Source organism: Lolium perenne, chromosome 3 (assembly GCF_019359855.2).
Source record: "Lolium perenne isolate Kyuss_39 chromosome 3, Kyuss_2.0, whole genome shotgun sequence".
Classification (NCBI taxonomy): domain Eukaryota; kingdom Viridiplantae; phylum Streptophyta; class Magnoliopsida; order Poales; family Poaceae; genus Lolium; species Lolium perenne.
In genome coordinates this window covers 92,164,913-92,174,643 of record NC_067246.2, presented here as the reverse complement: position 1 = coordinate 92,174,643, position 9,731 = coordinate 92,164,913, and positions in this window count along the sequence as shown.

The window sequence follows — 9,731 nt, the reverse complement described above, 5'->3', positions numbered from 1 at the left end:
CCTGGTCGTCGGCGACGGCGCTCGCGCGGGGCACGGCGCGTGTCTGGCGGGCTTGGGTCGTCCAGGAGAGCTTGCTGGCGAAGGGAGATGGCGAGAGGGGGCCTGGGTCGACGGCGCACCGCGATGCTCTGTCGCGCCCAGGGCGTGGCTGGCGCGCGTCCGGCGCGTTCTGGGCACGTCAGGCACGGCGCGTTCCCGGCGGGGGCGTGTCGATCTCCGGCAAGGGTTGGTCTAGGATGCAGTAGGGAGTCGAGGTGGCACTCGTGGGCATGGTGGCCAGGGCCGGGGGTGAAGGGAAGGAGAAGGAGAGGGACATGGCCGGCATGGCCATGCTATGCTAGCATGGCTAGCTCCTCCTAGGGTTCCTGTGGGTGTGCTAGTGTGAGAGGGGTCAAGGGAACCAGAGAGAGTGAAATGGGGCAGGTGGAGTTAGGCCAAACACTATACAAATAGTGTTTGAGATTATTCCATATTTGCCCAATTCCAAATTTTGTAAAATTTGGTTGATCTCTAATGGATTCAAAAATTGAAAAAGGTCGGATTGGTTGAGTTGCAATTGACTAGAGACAACCATGTGTGGTGGTGGAAATTAGAATTTCAAAGAATGGCAAAATTTGATAAGTGGGAGATTGTTCCACTTAATTAAAAGTGCCAATTTTGGATGAGCATAGCAAATGATCAAGAATGATTTTGGCCAGGGGGTCTTTACAAAAAGTGTTCACCTTGATGTGCTCTTGGATGACATGCAAAGAGTTGGGAAAGTCTAGTTTGAAAACTTGAAATGGAGAGGCTCAAAGTAGGGACCAGAATAGTTATGGCAGATTTGACCATTATTGCATGTGATCCCCAATTGAGTTTGAATTTGATTTGAAAAGGGTTGTTTGGATTCCAACAGTTGTAATAAATGTTTAGTAACATTATTCAACTAATGATGAAAGCCAAAAGGGGCTAGGGTCAAAATTTAGAAAAATGGCATAAGCCCTATGTGAGGCTTTGTGAATTTCTAACTATTTAAACTTGTATTTTTCTTGGCTTCAATTTGACAAGAGGGAGGTTTGTTTGGTGCTAGGAGAAGTTGGATGAAAGGGTCCAACCATTTTGAGACAAGGTTGGTGCCTAGGTCAAGGTTTGATAAATTGGCCCTATGTGTATGTGAGGGAAAAATGGAGTTATCCCACTATTGGGTTTCTCTCCATTTGATTGGACTTGTCTTGACTCTAATGTCATTTTTATTAGTTTAGAAACATTTTCAAACCATTGAAACCATTTCAAATGGTCTTGCTCCAAGATTTGCAACATTGGTCAAAACACATGAGAGAGGACATGTCAATTTTTCTTATTCTTGTAAGGTGCTCCCCTTGCTTTACTTGAGCAAGGGTGAAGGGTCAAATTTAGGTTTAGATTAGGTTCAGAGATGGTTTCACACCATTTTGGTAAAGGTAGAAGTGCATAGGACAAGAATTTGTGAAAATGGCTAGGGGTCACATATGCCTCTATGCATATGTGGCATTTGATTTTTATTAAACTTGGCTTGACCCAAAAGATGTTGTGGAGAGTTGAAATGGTATCTAGGAGTGATCCCACCATTCAACTTCAGGTCTAGGGTCAAGATCCTCAATTTCATAAATTTGATATTTTGCTCTCATATGCCTCTATGGCCTTATTACTCTCTTTTTGAAAACCTTGTGTTCCACTTAGGATTGTGTTGGAAAAGTACTAGATAAGGTTTAAGAAGGTTTTCCAATTCTCTACATCAAGTAGAAAGGCCTAGGGAAAGTTTTACAAAAAGGGCCATAGGCATATCTGTCTCTTTTCTTAAATAAGATCTTTTCCTTTTTATTTTATTTTTCAAAGATTGATGTCAAGAGGGATGTGGTTTAGGGTTTAACAAGTTTTACAATGGTTCACTACCATTTAGCAAAATAAGAGAAGGGAGGGTTCAAGATTTACCTATTAGGGCTATAGGCCCACATATAGCTTTCTTCTATTTTGGGTTTCTCAAAACAAGATCCAAATGATTTTGGAAAAGGTTTAGGGTTCTTCTTATTTGATTTCTTTCTCTTTAAATTTTATTTGGTTTGTGATCTTCACTTGATCACTATAGGGTTTTAGGGTTTACCCCTAAGCAGACAAACACTCAGCAGGGTAGAAGCACAAGCAATAGGGTGGAGCCCTGAGCATAGCAATCTAATTCAGAAAAGTTTTTGTTGGTTCTCATTTTTGGAAAAAAAAGAAAAAATTCATTTCTGCTTTATTTTGAAATTTGGGATGTTACAAACCCTTCCCCCTTAAACAAATCTCGTCCCGAGATTTTAAGAAGAGTTAGGTTCCTAAGAGAGATTGGGTGATAGGATTTAGCAGGGAACATACTTGGCATATTCTGAGAGGTTTCTTGTGTTTCGGTGGCCTTCAGGTTGTAGTAGCGACCGTTGCGGTTGTTCGGGTAATTTGGAGCAAACTTCCTTCTGGTTGCGATATGGTGCTGCTGTTGTGCCAGTGCAGAGGGGTTGGCGGCGATCTTGGCAAGCTTCTTGCGGCATTCATTGGAGAAATGACCCACGGTTCCACATTCATAGCAGGTTACCGTTGACCTGCTTGTTGGTGCGATGGGTACAGCATTGCTTCCAGTCCTTGGGGCTTTGTTGGCGGCTTTCACCGGACACTTGTTAGAGTAGTGACCAGTAACACCACATGCGTAGCAAGTCACATTGGACTTGGCTCTAGGGGCGTGGTGGGGTACTGGGATGAGCCGTTCTAGTGATGCTATCTTCACGCGGAGGCGGGCAATGAGGTAGTCCTTCTTGGCGTGTTGGTGGCGAAGTGCCTTGCGCTCCATTGCAAGGATGCTGATGGCTTCAGTCATTCTGGCGTGCTCAGGGTGTATCTGCTTGGCTTGGGCACGGGGGTTGTTGCGGGTAGGAGGGGCCATCTGAACATTGAAGTAGATGATAAGATAAGGGGGAAACTTCTATGGTTTGTTTGAGTTAAAATTCAAGAATTGAAAACTTGAAAACTTGAGGAGTGTTGAGGGGGTAAAAACCAGCAACACTTTTTCATTCATACCAACATCACACATTACAAATCTAACACACCGTTGGTTTGAAGAACCATTCATTCGTTCTACGATACAGGGGGATCCTGATACAACTCACACCTACTTAAGTGCTGAGGTGATACTACTCTTCCGGGTGGAATCTTCTCCTTCACGGGTGAGATGCTTGACGATAGGCGAGGGCGTTGTCCAAATCCCTGCGGGTTTTGTACTGCCTGAAGTCCTGAGGTGCTTCGTAGGGGTTCATCCTTGGTTGCGGTGGGGGCATGGTCATTGGTTCTCCCCAGGGGTCATGTCTTGGGTAGTAGATGAAGCGAGTGTTCTTGATCTTGTCCTTATTTTGTCCACACAGACGAAAAATTGCCTCTTGCATCGCTTCGGCGAGTCCTTCCTTCCAAGTGTTTCCCGTTACAGCAATCCAAATGGTTTCCCATACCGGGGCATCAAGCTTCCTTCGTAGATCAGTAGAAACGTCCCACTGAGGTGGTTCTCCTGCCTTAGCCTTGAGTGGCATTCCGAAGAACTTGGGGTACGGGTGTCCGAGATAATCCACTAGTTGCTTCAACTCTTTTTCGAACTTGAGGTCTCCTTCGGAACCAAGCTGATAGGACTCCCACTGGTATGCCATCGGTGAGCAAAGAGGAGTAAATTAGAGAGGTAGTCAAGTGCGCAAAATTTTAGATAAGCTTGCAAAGTAGGTAGAGTATAGATTTCTCATCTTTTTGAAAAAGGATTTCAAGGATAAGGGTAAGAACAAGTTTTCACAAATATTCACTTCATTGGTTTTTGAAACTAAGTTTTTCCGACTTCCATTCTAACTAGGGTCTCCTAAGGTCAAACAATGGCTCTGATACCAACTTGTCAACACCCGGATTTTTAAGTCCAGATGCCTGTCATGCCATACATCGCAATCCCAGGAATATTGTTGTTGCGAGACATAACAGTTGAATATCATAAGTCATCATTCATTACATACCATAGTCGTCTTACAAATAGAGATCACACGATCCCATATTACACACAGAGTTGATCTAGGGATCAACATGCACCAAGTTCATAGTTTCATAGCGGAAGCGTAACGTAGAAGGGACTCTCTAGTCCACAGGCCAACGCTTGACGTCAGAAGGCTCCCTAGTTGTCGTGGGCGTCCTGCGGGTCGTCTTCTTCATGCTGTTGTTCTGCTTCATAATCTGGCCATTTGAATAGCCAGGGACACAGCCGTGAGTACTTTAAAGTACTCGCAAACTAATACTAAGGTAAGTGCTAACAATCCTAGTAAGGGGGTGCTAAACTCTAGTTTATTTTGCATAAAGCAGATTTTGTTTTACAAACATTTTTGTAAACAACTCTTTAGGCACCAACTACTCAAGTGGGAACATTAGTGTCATTCCCACAACCAGGTTGTGATTCCAAGTCAAAGTCTCCATTCAAGTTCAAAATCATAAGTCACACTTCACCATTCATAATTTTCGAAAAGTTCTGATGACGGAACAGTATGGCCTTTCCAACTGTCCATAACCGAGGACGCGGCTATTCGAATAGGTTTAACTCTGCAGAGGTTGTACACTTGTGCCACAACAATTGCAATAGCTCGTCAGGGGTAACTGGCCCTGATTTATCGTACGCAGTACGCGAACTACCAATCATAACCTTTCATTTACACATCCTAGTATAGGCACCTCTCCCCATGAGCTTGGCCTCCCAGTGAAGACCAACTGTCAACCTGGGAACTGCACAGGGCTTGGGCCGGACATTCACCTCATCGCGCATCATATCGTATCTTCTCAGTTGTTGTGGTAGAGGCAGCTTTCGGCATAACCCCGATGATGCTTGTTTAGAGGGAACCCATACTAAGACACACAAACTTCCAGTTAAGCCCTACCCAGTTCGGGTATTGTGGGGGTACGGTAAAATTGGAATGGTGTCGCATCCGAACCCAACCATCAGTATTTTTGAAACATTCACCAAGTCATTCACCAGTCATATTCACCTTCAAAAGAAATCATTCAATGGAATGCATCTTCATCCCAAGGTTTCGAAACTCCTTTAAAAATCTCTCAATAGAATGACTCGTCATTCCAAGGTTTTCGAAATCATTTCAGTTCCCAGTCTCCCACATGGAGTAGCCACTTTCAAAATCAGCACTAGCATCTATGCAAGAGGGATGCTAAGTATTTGGGGTGTTTCTAGGCTAAGTTTGATACTCTTGTACTAGTCCAATACTAGCCAAGTGAATCATGAATCAAAAAGTACTTTGATAAAACAAAGGTAAAAAGAGTTTGTAAGTACAAACTGGAAATTAAGATCATAAGCCTAAAGTAAAAATAGGGGAAGGCTTTGCTCATAGAGAGCTTAGCAAGATTATTATCTTGCAACCAAAATGGTTTGCCTCAAGCTAGCTTGCATTGGTGGTAGCTTGCTAACTTTACTACTTTAGTCACCAACTTGTACTTTGACCAAAGTTAACTATAAAAGTACCCCATCTAGAAAACAAGTAAGAATTTGTAAACTCAAAACTTAGGATGGGTTCAGAGAATAAAAGGTAAGAAACATGGTGCCTTGCCCCAAGGGGCGTTGCACCTTGCAAGAATATTAGTTTGCAAACAATATCTTAGCTTGCAAACAATATCACCTTGCAAAGGTAATTTCTATCAGCGCTAGCTTGCGTTGGTAATAACTTGCAAGACTATCAGCTTGCAAGAGTATAATTTGCCAACTAACTTGCAAACATATCATTGATAATAGCTTGCGATAGAATAGTTTCTCTTAAGGTTAGCTTGCCTTGGTTGAAGTGAGGGTCCAAGTTCTCTTCTCTTTCCTTGTTGTAGAAGTCCTCCTCTTCCGGATGGTCTCCGGTACTAGCGTCTAAAATACGAATACGGGGTACACAATCATCATACCAAACTTCATACTAACTAAGCACACACAAGTTTTACACAACTTAAACTAGCATCACACACTACTAATAAGTGGGGGGAATGGGTTCCTCTTATTCACAAACAACTATTTTCTTCTCATTATCTTCTTAAGATTTAATTTCTCTTATGAACAAGATATGACCTAGGTTGACTAAGGTCAACCTCTTCATACTCATCATTTGAGAAAATGTTTTAAATGAGGTTCCATACCTCGTACAATTTAATCTTAACAAGGGTAATGATTTAAGGTCACCCAATACTCAATATGAGATTATATAGACCATGGTCCATAACTCATGTTGGAGTACTTGGGACCAAGATTTAAATGAGAGAGAAACCTCTCATAAGATTTAACACATAGTTGTAACTAGGTTAGCAACTACCATTGAGGTGATTGCACCACCTCAACAATACATTGGTTATTCTAACAATACTTGGACTCACACCAATACTACACTTAGAGTGCATTGGTTGTGGTTTGGGAAAATACTTTCCTCTCCCTACATGGAAATGATAGTTTCCATCTAGGGTTGGAGAGATACCTTTCTCTTATTTAAAACTTCTTAAGATTTAATTTCTCAAACAATCCTGCATGAAATCATGTTGACCCAAGTCAACCATTCATCATTATTATTTGAGAAATAGATTTAAATGAGGTAAAGTACCTCATGCCATTTATTAACACTACAAAAGACTTAAATCTCTAAGGAATTCATATAGGTGAGTTTGGGCCAGGGGTCCAAACATCACATGAATTCATTTGGGACAAGATTTAAATGAAGCATAAGACTTCACATGAATTACTTAATAATTTTGGACAATATCAACTAGTTAAACTAGTCATATTGCACCTTTCTTCAACGAGGGCATGATCATGCAAAGTGACCACACCATTTTCTTGCATAAACAATTAGTGCAAGTCAAAAGTGAGCTAAAGGAGTTGGAAATCACTCAATACCTATTTTGGTTGATTTTTAGGAATTAATCTAAGGCAGAAAAGTCCCTGTCTTGTTTATTTTGCTACATTAATTCTACACACAATTTTGAGATGGGACCAGTGGCATTGGGTAGATCTTTTCCTAAGCTTTCCAACAATATAAAGTTCATCAAAATTGGTTGGGTAGATTGGAAACTATTCAATTTCAAACACTGCATCAGTTTGCCATTTATCTAAAAAGAATTAAACGAATTTCAGATTTAAACTGGGCGGGAAACGAAGTGGGCCGATTTAGTTTGAAACGCAGCACAGAGGAGTTGGGCCGGCCCAGCTAACGCCGCGCCGCGGGCCAGCTGACAGCAGGCCCCGCTCGTCGGCGGGTGAGGCTTACCGAAGCGGTACGCGCGAGTGTTGGCCGTGCGATCGCATCAAGATCCAACGGCGGGTGGTCGTCGTCGTCGTCGACGCGAGAAGCTTGCGGGAGCGGCGGATGTAGGGGGTCGGCGGCGAGCTGGGACTCCGGCGAGCGGCGGCGGTGATGCAGGTCGACGTTGTAGACGACGGCGAGTGCGCCGGTACCGGTGGCGTTTCCTGGGGCGGCCTCCTTCTCCGGCGAGCTTCGGCGACGGAGAGCGGCGGTGAGGTATCAATTGGGCGGCTCTGGTGGGCAATGCGGCGAAGTGAGGTGGCTAGACTACTCAGGGAGGAGAGGGGATTCGAGAGGCGTGCTCCATTTGAAGGGAGGGGTGCTCCTTATATAGTAGCGAGGAGAGGCCGAGGGTGCGAGAAAGGTCGACGAGGTCGCGGCGTTTCCGGCGAGCACTGGGGGTAGGCGAGGGCGGCGCTAGGGTAGGGGGAGGTCGAGGCGGTGCTAGGAGGCTAGACGGCGAGGTGGGGACGGTCTGATGTGGGCGCGCGACGGCGACGTTCGCGGCAGGGTTGCGGGAAGACGGGGACCTGGTCGTCGGCGACGGCGCTCGCGCGGGCACGGCGCGTGTCCGGCGGGCTTGGGTCGTCCAGAGAGCTTGGCTGGCGAAGGGAGATGGCGAGAGGGGGCACTGGGTCGACGGCGCACCGCGATGCTCTGTCGCGCCCAGGGCGTGGCTGGCGCGCGTCCGGCGCGTTCTGGGCACGTCAGGCACGGCGCGTTCCCGGCGGGGGCGTGTCGATCTCCGGCAAGGGTTGGTCTAGGATGCAGTAGGGAGTCGAGGTGGCACTCGTGGGCATGGTGGCCAGGGCCGGGGGTGAAGGGAAGGAGAAGGAGAGGGACATGGCCGGCATGGCCATGCTATGCTAGCATGGCTAGCTCCTCCTAGGGTTCCCTGGGTGTGCTAGTGTGAGAGGGGTCAAGGGAACCAGAGAGAGTGAAATGGGGCAGGTGGAGTTAGGCCAAACACTATACAAATAGTGTTTGAGATTATTCCATATTTGCCCAATTCCAAATTTTGTAAAATTTGGTTGATCTCTAATGGATTCAAAAATTGAAAAAGGTCGGATTGGTTGAGTTGCAATTGACTAGAGACAACCATGTGTGGTGGTGGAAATTAGAATTTCAAAGAATGGCAAAATTTGATAAGTGGGAGATTGTTCCACTTAATTAAAAGTGCCAATTTTGGATGAGCATAGCAAATGATCAAGAATGATTTTGGCCAGGGGGTCTTTACAAAAAGTGTTCACCTTGATGTGCTCTTGGATGACATGCAAAGAGTTGGGAAAGTCTAGTTTGAAAACTTGAAATGGAGAGGCTCAAAGTAGGGACCAGAATAGTTATGGCAGATTTGACCATTATTGCATGTGATCCCCAATTGAGTTTGAATTTGATTTGAAAAGGGTTGTTTGGATTCCAACAGTTGTAATAAATGTTTAGTAACATTATTCAACTAATGATGAAAGCCAAAAGGGGCTAGGGTCAAAATTTAGAAAAATGGCATAAGCCCTATGTGAGGCTTTGTGAATTTCTAACTATTTAAACTTGTATTTTTCTTGGCTTCAATTTGACAAGAGGGAGGTTTGTTTGGTGCTAGGAGAAGTTGGATGAAAGGGTCCAACCATTTTGAGACAAGGTTGGTGCCTAGGTCAAGGTTTGATAAATTGGCCCTATGTGTATGTGAGGGAAAAATGGAGTTATCCCACTATTGGGTTTCTCTCCATTTGATTGGACTTGTCTTGACTCTAATGTCATTTTTATTAGTTTAGAAACATTTTCAAACCATTGAAACCATTTCAAATGGTCTTGCTCCAAGATTTGCAACATTGGTCAAAACACATGAGAGAGGACATGTCAATTTTTCTTATTCTTGTAAGGTGCTCCCCTTGCTTTACTTGAGCAAGGGTGAAGGGTCAAATTTAGGTTTAGATTAGGTTCAGAGATGGTTTCACACCATTTTGGTAAAGGTAGAAGTGCATAGGACAAGAATTTGTGAAAATGGCTAGGGGTCACATATGCCTCTATGCATATGTGGCATTTGATTTTTATTAAACTTGGCTTGACCCAAAAGATGTTGTGGAGAGTTGAAATGGTATCTAGGAGTGATCCCACCATTCAACTTCAGGTCTAGGGTCAAGATCCTCAATTTCATAAATTTGATATTTTGCTCTCATATGCCTCTATGGCCTTATTACTCTCTTTTTGAAAACCTTGTGTTCCACTTAGGATTGTGTTGGAAAAGTACTAGATAAGGTTTAAGAAGGTTTTCCAATTCTCTACATCAAGTAGAAAGGCCTAGGGAAAGTTTTACAAAAAGGGCCATAGGCATATCTGTCTCTTTTCTTAAATAAGATCTTTTCCTTTTTATTTTATTTTTCAAAGATTGATGTCAAGAGG